Below are 14,871 nucleotides of genomic sequence, written 5' to 3'. Positions count from 1 at the left end.
TCTCAGTAATAATTGATATTATTCTGACCATTTGCTATGTATCAGGTGAATTATATATATTACTTTGTTGCATCCTTATAATAAAGTCAAAGCATTATCCATTTTATAGATAAAGAAACTAAGTTTAGATAGGATGACTAACTAAAGCCACTCTTTTTAAACACAATGCTGCATGACCTTTGCTGCTAATGAGTGTTTTGTGACCTGTTTTAGGATTGGGAGCCACTCTGAGGTTAAAAGGCATATATAAGTTTATTAGTTGTGGAACATTAATGAATATGTGGTAGTTTGAGGTTTTCTCCTAGGTTTAAGCAAATGGGGAAACATCACACAGTCACCAATTTTCAGAGCAGTGTTTCAAATAGCACACTTTTCAACTGGATATGGATAGTAATTATTATTACCTGATTTTTTTAAAATGCTATATTAACCCTAATACAAAAATTAACTCAAAGTGGATCAAAGACCTAAATATAAAAGCCAGTACCATAAAACTCCTGGAAGAAAATATAGGGAAACATCTTCAAGACCTAGTAATAGGAGGTAGCTTACTAAACTTTACACCCAAAACACAAGCAATGAAAGATAAAATTAATGGGAATTCCTCAAAATCAAAGTCTGAAAAGACTTTGTCGAAAAGATGAAGAGGCAGCCAACTCAATGGGAGAAAATATTTGGAAATTATTTATTTGATAAAGGTTTGATATCCTGTGTACATAAAGAAATCATAAAACTCAACCACAAAAGAACAAACAACCTAATTATAAAATGGGCAAAAGATATGAATAGATATTTTTCTGAAGAGGAAATACAAATGGCTAAAAAACACATGAAGAGAGGCTCATTTTCATTAGTTATAAGGGAATGCAGACCAAGACTACAATGAGATATCATCTCACACCTACGAACAGGAAACTACAAATGTTGGAAAGAATCTGGAGAAATTGAGACACTTATGGACTACTGGTGGGATGTATAAAGGTACAGCTGGTATGGATGAAAGTTTGGTGGTTCCTTTGAAAACTAAATATTGAGTTGCCCTATGGCCCGGCAATACCGCTACTCAGTATATACCCAGAAGAGTTGAAAGCAGTGACACAAACAGACATTTGCACACCAATGTTCATAGCAGCATTGTTCACAATTGCCAACAGATGGAAACAATTTAAGCACCCATCAACATATGAGTGGATAAACACAATGTGGTATATACATATGATGGGGTATTTTCCTGCAGTAAGATGAAATGAGGTCCTGAAGCATATGACAAAATGGATGAACCCTGAGGATATAATACTGAGTGAAATAAGCCAGGCATGAAAGGATAGATATTGTATAATCTCGTGTTTATGACCTTGGTAAAGGTAAACTCAGAGGCTTATAATACAAAATGTAGGGGATCTAGAGATACCCAGAAGCTAGGAATGTGTGAACAGTTAGCTAAGAAGATTGAACTTAAATGTCAGGAAATGGATTGAAGTGAAGGCAGTTCATTAGTGAGTTTATAAGTATCATGCCATTTTGAATTTTGAATCTATTGTGTACCTCCAGAAAAGGCTTGTTTTAATCTTGAGTCAGTCTTGTGGTAGCAGCCATTTATTTTAATCCCAATTCAATATTATATGGTAGGAACTTTTATTAAATTATCTCCATGAAGATGAGGCAAGCCCAATTGTGGGTGTGATCTTTTGATTAGATGGAGATGTGACTCCACCCATTCCAGGTGGGTTTTGATTAGATTACTGGAATCCTTTAAAGGAGGAAATAATTTGGAGAGAGTCAGAAATGATAGAAGCCTCAGAGCTGACAAAAATTTCACAACAGAGCTGACACAAACATGGACATGTAGAGAAGAGACATGGATGTTTGGAGATGCTTGGAGCCCAGCAGACATTGCCATGAGATGTTAAGCAAACCAGAACTTGAAGAGAGCCAAGGGAAGCCAACAGATGAAGGCCAGCCCTGGAGATGTAAAGTTCAGAAACAGAGGCTGAAAGCAATGGAACCTAGGAGCAAGGGATCAACAGATGCCAGCCATGTGACTACCCAGCTGATGGAGGTTTTCCTGACCCATCAGCCTTTCTTGAATGAAGATAACCTCTTCTTGAGGTCTTAATTTGAACACTTTCATTTCCTTAGAACAGTAAACTTGTGCTCTATTAAATTCCACTTTATAAAAGCCACTCCATTTCTGGTATACTGCATTCTGGCAGCTTGCAAATGAACACAAATGTTTTTGCCATATTGAAGGTGAACATGATGGAAAGGGGTATATACAGCCAAATATCTCACCAATTAACACTACAAATATAAATAAGTTCTTGCATGCACTGTTTCAAAGGTATGAATCTTGTACAAAGAGTAAATAAAATCAGGGTATGGGGGAAACTACTTTTGCTTGCTGTGGGCTGTGTTTAACAGGAAGACATCAATAGCACCACAGCACTACCATGGGTAAACAATTGCAGAGGGAAGATAAGAATTGAGGGGAAGTTTGGATTTTCTTTTTGGTGAAGGTGTGTTTATCAGTTACTTTTCTCTTTGGATCAATGAAAATTGTCTAAAATTGAGAGTGTTGATGATTATCCTACTAAGGGATGATAATGTGAGACATGGATTGTTGACTTTGGACATTATGCATGATGCCCAATGGATGGAGGTGGCTAAAGTATACACTGACTGAGAAGTAAAATGGCGAACTGGGGTATATACGTAGGTTCAAATAGTGTGCTGCTACAGAAAGGAGCAAAATTGTGAGGCACGCAAAGATGTGAATGAACTTAGGTGACATTATGAGATACAAAATAATCCAGAAACAAAAGTGCAAATATTGTATGGTCGCATTTGGAATAAAGAAACTGAAAAAGACATCAAGCTTAAATTAGAGATAAGATCGAAGCCGATCAGGTCAGGACTAAGATAAATGAGAATACAGGGATAAGGAGGACATTGTATTTTAGAACTTCACCTATGAAAGTCCTATAAAACCAAAGGAAGAGAGGTTAATTGTATCCAAAACATAATTTAACTAAACCCATCTGGATAGAATATTTTAAAAACCCAAGCACATGCAGCCCAGAATGAGAAAGAGGGCTTGTGATTCTATATAGCTTAATGTAATGCCCAGATACATCCCAGAGTATGTTAAGCAGAAGATCTAAAAGTATCAGCAGACTCTCTCTCAGCAACTCAGCAGGTGAACTCACTGCCCTTCCCCATACATGATTTCAAAGGAGTGTAAATCTCCCTGGCAATGTGGGACAGGACTCCAGGGATGAGCCAAACCCAGCATCATGGGATTGAGAAAGCCTTCTTGACCAAAAGGGCAAAGAGAGAATGAGACAAAGTTTCTGTGGCTGAGAGATTCCAAATAGAGTCAGGAGGTTATGCTGGAGTTTTATTCATATGCTTCATCTAGATATCCTTTTTTAGTTTGTGGCATATTGGAGTGACTAGAGGGATGTACCTGAGATTATTGAACTGTATCCTAGTAGCCTTGATTTTTGAAGATGATTGTATAACTATATAGCTTTTACAATGTGATTATGTGATTGTGAAAACCTTGTCTGATGCTTCTTTTATCCAGGGTATAGACAGATGAATAAAAAAATAAGTTTGAAAAATAAATAAATAACATGGGGGGTGAGGGGTAAAAAAAATGGGTAGAATGAAATACTATAGTCAATGGGGGGGTTATGGGGTATGAGATGTATGAGTTTTTCTTTTTATTTCTTTTTCTGGAGTGATGCAAATGTTCTAAAAATGATCATGGTGATGAATACACAACTATTTAATGATACTGTGAGCCATTGATTGTATACTTTCAATGGATTGTATGTGTGTGAAGAGATTTCAATAAAAATATTTAAAAACAAAACAACATAAAAGACATTGGCAAAGTCCCTTGAAGGATAGGGAAAAAATATGGAACTATTAAACCTTACCACCAGGAAAACCCTTGATACTGTCTCAAACATTAAGGACACCCAAATTGATAGGCCAAGCCCTTGATCTGGATGCTTGCTCTTGTGAAGCTTATGTATGTAGTGTAGAAGCTAAGCCTATCTATAGTTATGCCTAAGAGTTACTTCCAGAGGACCTCTTTTATTGCTCAGATGTGGCCTCACTCTCTCTAAGCCTAAATCTGAAAGTAATATCATTATCTCCCGCTACCCCCTATGTGGGACATGACATCCAAGGGTGAACGTCTTCCTGGCAATGCAGGATATGACTACCAGGGATGAGCCTGGTCCTGGCACCATGGGATTGGCAATGCTTTCCTGACCGAAAAGGTGAAAAGACTTATAACAAAATAAGGTATAGCGGCTGAGAGAGTTCATATAGAGCCGAGAGGCTATTCTGGCAGCTACTCTTAAGCAAGCTTTAGCTAAGTACTGCTGTTTGCCAAACCTTAACCAAAACCATTCCTGCCAATGCTAAAGAACACCTACGGCTCTAACTGAGATTCTACAAAGGTTCCATGCACTGTTGTTACTTTTCTGATACCTACAACCCCCAGAGGAGTTTCTAGGCCAGGTAAGTCCTGAAACCCAGAGGACAACTCTCTCCAAAACATCAACTAGTTCCACCCCCATCCCATATTACTAACAGCCCTTTCCGACATGCAAAATTTAGAATGGGCATAGTCCAAATACCTCTAAAGATTGGGAGAAAGATCAAAAGAGAAGTTGAAGTTATAACAGAGAAGACAGGATTTAACAAATAAGTATGGCTGCTAAATGATTGCATTGATATTTCTTTTAGTCTCCAGTGTCTTGGAACAGTTAGAAGTAAAAATCTAAAATGTGGAATTGTAACCTATACAAATTCTGAAATCTGTTCTATAACTAATTGTTGCATTGTGCTTTGAAATGTATTGCTTTTTGTGTATTTTATTTTTCACAATAAAAATTGTTTTAAAAAATTTTAAAGTGCTATGATCAAATAATTTTGAGAACTGTTGTGTTTAAATCAAGTTAATTTGGAATTCTAAATGTACGAAAAAGCCCAGAGCTTTACACATACTGATTTACTTTCTCTATTTGCTCAGTTTATAACTTCTCGTCTTTGTCCATATGCACACAGGGAATAACACCATAGATAAAATTTTCACTTAATATTGTACCTTTTTTTCCATCTGGCTAAATTATTTTTCCTATCTCTACCCTCCAATGCCCCATCTCCAACCACATGTAGTTTTATTTTTATTTTTTGTTTTAACCATGATAAGATCACATGATACTCATTCTCTTTTACTTGCTTCTGTTATCCAAAAACATGTATGGGCATCTCTTCAGGTTAGTAACTATATATCAAACTCATTTTACGATAGACATGTGCCCTAGTTTGCCCAGCTGCTATGACAAATCCCACATAATGGGCTGGTTTTAACAACAGGAATTTATTGTCTCATAGTTTTGGAAGCTAGAAGTCCAAAATCATGGTTTTACCTGGAGGCTTTAGCTTTTTCATGCTGTTTTACCACAAGGCTTGGGGTTCCTTGGCCTGTGTTCTAGTTTACCAGCTGTCAGGATGCAATATACCAGAAACAGAATGGCTTTTAAAAAGAGTAATTTAATGTTGCTAGTTTACAGTTCTAAGTCCGAGAAAATGTCCCAATTAAACAAGTCTAGAGAAAAGTATCTAGAGAAAGGCATCCAGGGAAAGATACCTTGATTCAAGAAGACTGATGAAGTTCAGGGTTTCTCTCTCAAGTGGAAGGGCATGTGGCGAACGCAGTCAGAGTTTCTCTTTCATCTGGAAAGGCACATGGTGAATACGCTCAGGGTTCCTCTCTCATCTGGACGGGCACATGGCAAACAATGTGTCATCTGCTAGTTTCTTCTCTTGGCTTCCGGTTTCATGAAGCTCCCCAGGAGACATTATCCTTCTTCATCTCCAAAGGTCACTGGCTGGTGGACTCTGCTTCTCATGGCTATGTCGTTCTGCTCTGCTCTCTCTGAATCTCTTTCATTCTCCAAAATGCTTCCCCTTTTATAGGACTCTAGAAACTTATCAAGACCCACCTAAATGGGTGGAGACGTGTCGTTACCTAATCCAGCTTAACAACCACTCTTGATTAAATCACATCTCCAGGAAGATGATCTGATTACAGATTCAAACATACGGTATTGAATAGGGATTATTCTACCTTTATGAAATGGGATTTTGATTAAACTGTGGCTTTTCTAGGGTACATACATCCTTTCAAACAGTACAGCCTGCATCTCTACCTTGAAAACAGGACAATCTGTTTCTTTGGTCTTCCCCTCTGTCCTTCTCTGACTTCTGGCTTCTTCTGACTAACTGCATCCAAATTTCCTCTGCCTTATAAGCATCCCAGTCACGGATTAAGGCCCACCCTGATTCAGTTTGGCCTCATCTAAATAAGCTACCCCAAAGATCCTACTCACAAATAATGGCATATTCACAAGGTCTGTTTATGAATGGGTTCACACCCACAGGCATGTGGATTAAGATCTGAACAGTTCTTGATGGGAGATATGGCTCACTTCCTAACTGAACTGAAATTTCACTGTGATGTAATGCCACATATTATATTGCAATATATACTAGGTGCATTTCTAGATATTATTTGTATTGGGTGGGCCATGGTGACAGGAAAGTTCTGCCATGCTGGAGACCTGGGTTCGATTCCTGGTGCCTGCCCATGCAAAGACAAATATATAGACATCAGTGAGATCATATATATTACCTGTATTGTTCTTTTTTACTGATCATTTGTCTATTATTTTGCTATTATCAAACTTTATAGTATAATAACTTTTAATCAACTTTAATATTTGATAAGCCAAGAACTCTATAACTGTTTGCTTGTTTCACAGTTTTAGGAGTTGTTCTTTAGCATTTATTTGTTGGTTTGATTTTTAAATTTAGTGTCCTGCTTTTTTTTTAAAAGTGCAGTGCCATTTTATTAAAAGTATGTTTTAACTTGGAATAAAAGAGGTTAATTTGTCACATTCTGAATATGGTACTAATTGATATTTGTTCATATCTTACATTATATCCCATAATACAATATATAGATTTCTGTTTTGAGATACAGGACTTTCTGGTTATATTTATTCCAAAATATTCTGTAAATTTCATTACTATTTTATTTTTTCATTTTCAATTCAAGCAAATTGTTCCCAATATAGATAAAACCAAATGAATTTTTAATGTTCTTTTTTTATTCAATTAACTTACCATCATCTCACACTAATCTTAGTAGATTTTACTAGGGTATACATCCATAATAAATAAAAAGACAAAGCAACCTAAAAGGAAAAATATTTGGGTAACAAATAAGACAGAAGAAGAGATTAGTTTCTTCACACATAAAAAGCTCTTACAAATGATTTTAACAATTGTAATAGGAATTTTTATAAAGAATATGAAATTTAACCACAAAAGGGAAACAGAGAAAAACACAATGGCATATAAACACTTGAAAAGATTTTCAACCTCATGACATTAAAGAAATGCAAATTAAAGTTATTTACTATTTGATAGACACACAATTAGAAGTTTGGTATTGCATAACTTAAAAATGGCAATACTCATGGATACTCAGTGCTAAATTCAATTTAAATTTAATTTAATTTCAATTGTTACTACTTATTTGAAGGGAAATTTGCCAGTATCTTATCAAAATGTTGAACTCTTACTTGTCATACATAAGTACACATTGTGAATTTCTAAAGTGGATTTTTTTACATAAGGAATTATTTAACTTCAAAGCTGATCTATCTAAGAAAAATCAGTAAATCAGCCTAAACAGAGCATGAACATTCCTAGAGGAAAGGAATAAAACACAAATTGGAAACAGATAGGAATGAGCTTATGTAATGGAAGAAGAGAGGTATAGTCTCTTTTCAATCCCAAAGAGTCTAGAAAGACCTTCAGTGTCAAACTTAACCAAAAGGGCAAGCACCTTTGCTATTAGATAATCATGAAACATACAAGGTTATAAAAAAATGCAGATGTCATCTTCAGTACGTACAAACACCATACTGTTTTGACTATTTCTCACCAATCTTTTTCTCTCTTCTCTCCTTACTTAAGACTCCTTGAGTCTCTCCTACCACCCTTCCTTGATTGTGCGACTCCAGGCTCAATCTTGAGGGATTTACTTCAAGTCCTTTACATTCTGGGCTCCGCTCCTGAAACCACTCAGTGAATCATTGGATGGGATTTTGGGGTCTTCAGAATCTTGAGAGAAGCATTTGTAAGACATAATTTTTTTCCCTGTTGACTGCCTTTCAGAACATAATTCAGTTGCATTATTCTTCTAAAGATTCTTTGTATTTTTTCCAAGGATGCTCCTTGCATAAGGAATGAATATGGGGTAGAAAAGTAGGAGAAGTGAGAGTAAACTCTGTCTTGTCATATCATACTCTGTGGAATACAATAAAATATATTAGAGACCTATTAATCCTATTGTTCTCTGGCTGGTTTAATATATTTCAGCTCTTTATATATAGTCTTACATTTAAATATATTCTCTATATTTATAGTCATCATGTGGACCCTGGGCAGGTTAATCGATCATATTCAACTGAGTCTGATATTGACCAAGTAGAGACAAAATAAAATTCTGGAATTCCACTGGCATCCCTGGAAGGTCAAAGGCTTGGTCATTCTAGAAGCTACATTACTGCTGATTGTTGCTTTGCTACAATGCCTTTCCATCTGGGAGCAATAGCACAGTAGATGTAATAGATAGAAAGTCAGCCAAGGATACAGCAGAGGATCATGTTCAAGAAAGTCACAGTGCTCATTCTTTGTGGCAAATGACCCCAGTAGAATAACTTCAGGCTCCAACAGTTAAGACAGTAGTGGGGTAAAAATGAAATGTTATTTTGTTTTTAAATGTGTGTTTTCTTACAGGGCCTGAAAGGAAACAAGATATTTCAAAGCTTGAATATTAGGTCTACAGAGGGCAAGAATGGATAGCACCTCTATGGGGGGTTTTCATTTCTGTAGGTATAAGAGGCACTCAGCTTTACATTCACCAAAATTGTTTGCTCTCTTTATTCTATATTGTGCCTCACCAGCCCCCCATTATTTAGGTTCAGAGCCAGACCTCCCATATAATTAATGGCTGGAGCATTTTTCTTTTGAAAACAGTATTTTAATGCTTCTTTACAAATGCAAGAATATAATTCTGGTTAAGGATACTAAGGATCAGCAGATGGAAGAGTATAGAGTTCCCAAATCATTACATCAAGCTCTGGATCTTTGCTTTTCTATCCAAATAAATGTCTTTAGAATGCTCTTCCCAGCTCCCCAGACTGTCTGACTGAAAAACATCACTCACCTTTCAAAACTCAGCTGAGGTTTTACCTCATCAATGAAATATTGCCAGTCCCTTAGCCCTCTACCATGTTAAAAATTGACAATAATATCCCTTTTGCCATCCTCTATATCTAGAGAGGAGCTTATCATAATATGTATTACTGAGACTCTACTGAACAATTTAAAGGGTAGCTACAATAAGAAAGAAGGCACAAATGCAGCCAAGCCTCAGCAAAGAACCGAAACTGAAAAAAAAGAGAGGGGAGTGTCTTTTTCTCAGTCTCTCATCTTGTCTTCTTTTCTTTTCTACTTTATTTTTTGCTATTTTTTTTAAAACCAGCCTGATTTCTTTCTCTCTCCATATACTAGAATATGGTTGCCACACAGCTCTCATATTTTACCTGTACAGTCTAGCCACATGCAGAGACCCATTAGCATTCAGATCTCCATTCCATGTGGAAGGAGAATGTTTAAACCAGCTAGAATCAGGTCCACTCCAGAACCAAAATTTTCACTAAGAGGGCAGAGTCACGTGAGTGTCAGGGCTCAAGACTTGCATGTAAAGAAAAATTCTCAGGAAAAAAAATGGGCAACACTTTAAGCAGGACAGATATCCCAAAATTACAATCTGTAATATCTTCTAAAACTTACTTACCTGACTAAAATAAATAAAATGGTAATTCCTTGAGAGTAGGTGCCATAGCCTATCATTATTTTGTGAGCACATAATGCTCAGTTTGTGCCACATAATAAGTGTTCAATATTGTTTATTAAAAAAATAAGTTTCTCTTAAAGTCTTTTGAATGTAACATTCATCAGGATAAAAATGAATAGTTATTTCATTTTATCAGAGACTTAAGAAATTTAGATGCAAATCATAGCCTTATATGGAATATTTGTGGGAGACAGGCCAAGATAGTATACTTTGGTGACCTATGAAGGTATCTTTGCCCGTGTTTTGAGCCAGGATTGTGAAGTGATTAAAAATTGGCTTTGGATGCAAACAAATCAGTCTTTCAATAGGGACTCCATCAAATTCTATTTAACTGCTAGACCTCAATATACTTATCTGTAAAATAAAGGTGACATGGGTATTAGGAAAATTCAAATCAAAACCACAATGAGGCATCATCTCACACCCACTAGAATGGCCATTATCAAAACAAAACAGAAAACAACAAGTGCTGGAGAGGATATGGAGAATGAGGCATACATATCCACAGTTGGGGGGAATGTAAAATGGGACCACTGCCCTGGAAGGCAGTGTGGTGGTTCTTCAGGAAGCTAAATATAGAATTGCATTATGATCCAGAAATCTCATTACTAGGCTTATATTCAGAGGAATTGAAGACAAGGACAGAAATGGACATTTGCACACCAATGTTTGTAGCAGCATTATTTATGATTACCAAGAAATGGGAATGGCCTAAATGCACAGCAATGGATGAGTGACTAAACGAGCTGTAGTATATACATACAATGGAATATTACACAGCTTTAAGACAGAATAATATCATGAAGCATGTAACAATGTGGATAAACCCTGAAGACATTATGCTGAGTAAAATTAGCCAGAAACAAAATGACAAATAATGTATGGTCTCACTAATATGAACTAACATTAATGAGTGAACTTTGAGAGTTAATGTTAAGGACACCAGTTATCAGGAGATAGAAATAACGAAGAGATTGGGCATTTGGTGTTGAAGGAATATCAATTATGTAACAAGACTGACTGTAAAAATTCAGAAATGGATAGCACAATAGTACCTGATTGTAGTTCAATAATATAAGTACACTGAATGAAGTTGAATGTGAGTGTGGTTGAGGGAGAAGGGCTGGGGGCAAGTATAAAATCAAAAAGAAAGAGGATAAAGACTGAGATGGTATAACTTAGGAATTCCTAGAGTAGACAATGATGGTGATTAAACACACAATATAAAAATATTTTTGCATGAGGGAGGATAAATGAATGTCATTATTTCAAGGTGTTGAAAATGGATGATACACAGTAAAAAGTACAATCAATACAAGCTAAGAAGTAATGGTCAACAGTAAAATTGTAATGTATGCTTCCACTGAAAGTAGCAAAGGCATTATGCCAAAGCTAAATGTCCATAGGTGAGGTGGGGAGGGATATGGGTTTTCTGCAGAAGAAAAGGAAATTCTTCATATAAATTATGGTGGTGCAGGCATGTCTATTTACTTAGGTTGGATTCTATGTTGTGCAAATAAAAATGAACAGAGAGAAACTAGTGCTGGTGAAAATATGGAGAAAGAGATGTACCTATTCACTGTTGGTAGGGAAGCTGAGAGGTGTGCCCCTCTGGAAAGCAATGTGGTGGTTCCATAGGTGGCTAGGGGTGAGGTTACCATACAATCCTGGAACTCCATTGCTAGGTGGAACTGAGAGTGGCGACGTGAGTAAACGTTTGCACACTGGTATTTTTGGCAGCAGTGTTTGCAGTTTACAATGGATGGAGGTGGCCTGAGGATACAACCACTGAGAAATGAAAGGGGGAACTGTGGTGTATATATATATATATAACGGATTACTGAGTGGCTGCAAGAAGCAATGAAGTTGTGAGGCATGCAACTAAGTTAATGAATCTTGATTCCAGCATGTTGAATGAAATGTCAGAAACAAAACAATATATATTATCATGCCTCACTCATATGGACTACTATAATGTACAAACTCAGTGAATTGAAGTTGAGAGCATGGTTATCAGGTTGGGGCATATTGTAAAGGGTACTAGACTGTAAGCTCTTATAGCAGTCAGAGTTGTAACTGTGATTTCTAAATTCTGAGATACTGAGCTGTTTGTTTATAACCTGGTCATTCCTAGAAACTTTGTATTCATATGAAGCCTGAGATTCAGAATTAGAGCTCTGAAGCAATGACTCCGCATTATCCCATATAGCAACTTTAAAAAGTTGAAAAAGTGGTTAGACATTGATTAGAGATATGAATGAAGCTGATCTGAATAGGACTAAGGTAAATAAGAATACAGGGTAAAGCATGATATGGTCCATATTTTAAAACTTCAACTTTTGTGCTGTGTGAGACCTAAAGGAAAGATGTTTACTTGGTACAATATTTATATTTTGCACATTATCTAATTTATCTTGTATGGTCAGTTTATTTGAACACCATAGGTATATGGAATATTGAATAGGGTATGAGATCTTGTTAGTATGTACATGTTAGTGTGATGCCCTGATGTATCCCAAAGTAATTTGGGCAGAGAATAAAAAAGTATTTGCATCCCCTTGCAGTCCTGGGGAGAAGGGAAGAACTATTCAACCTTACTATCTGGGGAACTCATGGTATTCTCACAAGCACTGGGGACAAACAAATCAATAGGGTGAGCCTTTGATCTTGGGGTTCACCCCTATGAAACTTATTCCACAAAGGATAGGCTAAGTTTACTTATAATTATGCCTAAGAGTCACCTGAAGGGAACTTCATTTGTTGCTCAGATGCGGCCTCTCTTTCTCGAAGCCAACTTGGCAGGTGCATGACTCTCAGGGGTGTAATTCTCCCTGGCAATGTATGACAGGACTCCTGGGATGAGCTGGGATCTGGCATAATGGGATTGAGGAGGCCTTTTTGACTAAAAGGGGGAAGAGAGAAATGAAACAAAATAAAATTTCGGTGACTGATAGATTTTGAACAGAGTTGAGATTATCCTGGAGTTTATTCTTATGCTTTATATAGATAGCCCTTTTTAGTTTGTGGTGTATTGGAGTGGTTGGATAGAAGTACCTGGAACTGTTGAGCTGTGTTCTGGTGGCCTTGATTCTTAAAGATGATTGTATAGCTTTTGCAGTGTGGCTGTGTGATTGTGGGAACCTTGTGTCCGGTGCTTCTTTTGTTCAGAGTTGGACGGATGATGGAAAAGTAGGGACAGGGAAAGGATTGATAATGAAGGGGTGGATGAGTGGTAAAAAATTGGGTACTGGTGGTCGGTCATGGGGCATGAGGTGTATGTTTTTTTCTTTTTTCTTTTTGTTTCTTTTTCTGGAGCAGTGCAGGTATTTTAGAGATGATCATGTGCTGGATGCACAGCTATGTGATGATGGTGTCAGCCATTGATTGTGCACTGTATATGGACTGTGTGTGTGTGACGATTTCTCAATAAAAATATAAGCAGAAAAAAGAAAAAGTAAAATAAAATTTTAAAAAGAAAATAAATAAATAAAGGTGACAATAATGGTCCATAGGTTTCATTTAAGGTTTAAATGAGATAGTATATGTAAAGTGCTTAATAAGTAAACAATCAAATGTTTCAATCCCTCTTTCTACCTTTAGTACAGCTCTCCTGAGAAAATTACCCATTACAAAGCTATTAAATGCTTATAAGGAAAATCTATTAAGAATATAAGAAAAATAATCAAACCAAAGAATCTATTAAAGCTCATGATAGAAATAATGGGGGATTAAAAAGCAGTAAGAAAGTGACTGAGATTAAAGTTCAGAGAATACTGGAAGAGATGTTAAGTGTAAATAATGTAAACAATTAGAACATGATGATATCAGAAATTGGATTTATCAACTTTTTCACTTTAAAGTAAGGAGTGTGACACTTATAGAATTGAAGTACCATTCATGGAGATGCCAGTAGCTAGTAGCTAAACTGAATGACCTAATGGCAGGTCCAATGTTCTTCCTAACAATGAAGTAGGATGTGAACTGACCATATAGAGGATGACTTCAACAGCTTGTTCAGTCTTCTAATCTGTATCACCAAAATCAAAAGTTCGTTTGGATGAATCAACGTAATACCCACTATTTCTCATTCTTTCATAGTTCCAGTTCACTTACCATCATAACATGAACTCTTAGTCATTGATATCTCCAGTTCATTAATTCCAAATAGCATCTTTATGTTTTCTGTTCTTTTTCCTTTTAGCCTAGATATCAAGATACTCCATTTCAACCGTTTTCTTGCCAATAATATCAAAATATCTTGCAACCAAGTTCTTCCACAATGTTAAGAATATATAAAGAAATCCTTCAACAACCACAAAAGGATAGACAACCCAATTTAAATATAGGCAAAAGATGTGAATCGACATCTCTCCAAATGGCCAGAAAGCACAAGATGATCAACATTGATATCCATCAGGGAAATGCAAGTCAAAACCACAATGAGGCAGATGCCACCGCCCACCATGGAACACTTTGCATCCAGGAATGGCAAAGGCAACCAGAAGATAACCATTGCCAACTGTGGAAAAATTTAATAAATTTTCTTGTATCCTAGTCTGGCTCAGCATTCAATTATTGTGCTCTCACTGCAGTTCTTTAGGTTGTACACTAGCCACCCCTTCCAAGTCTAGCCAGACTGCAGAGTTAAGTTTATGATTATGAAATAAAAACTTAACCAAAAAATAACCACAATGAGATGCAATTTCACACCCATTTTGAATGGCTGCTATTAAAAAAAATTGAAAATAACAAGTGTTAGAGAGGATGTGGAGAAATAGGAGGCACTCATTCATTTTTGGTGGCAATGTAAAATAGTGCAACTCTTGTAGAAGACAGTTTGGCAGTTCCTCAGAAAG

The 14,871-nt window shown here is 36.4% G+C and overlaps 1 long non-coding RNA gene across 2 annotated transcripts in view; it reads left to right on the top strand.

Annotated features, from left to right (window-relative positions):
* The window catches only part of LOC143687678 (uncharacterized), a 59,574-nt gene extending 45,043 nt beyond the window's left edge, over nucleotides 1-14,531 (top strand). For both annotated transcript variants that reach the window (XR_013177638.1, XR_013177637.1), the window contains exon 3: nucleotides 14,217-14,531. This is a non-coding gene — a long non-coding RNA (uncharacterized LOC143687678). The remainder of the gene's footprint in view (nucleotides 1-14,216) is intronic.
* Nucleotides 14,532-14,871: the final 340 nt, after the last annotated feature.

Source organism: Tamandua tetradactyla, chromosome 1, assembly GCF_023851605.1.
Source record: "Tamandua tetradactyla isolate mTamTet1 chromosome 1, mTamTet1.pri, whole genome shotgun sequence".
NCBI classification, from domain to species: domain Eukaryota; kingdom Metazoa; phylum Chordata; class Mammalia; order Pilosa; family Myrmecophagidae; genus Tamandua; species Tamandua tetradactyla.
Note: the sequence above shows the minus strand (reverse complement) of the source record. Positions and strands in the feature narration are given on the sequence as shown.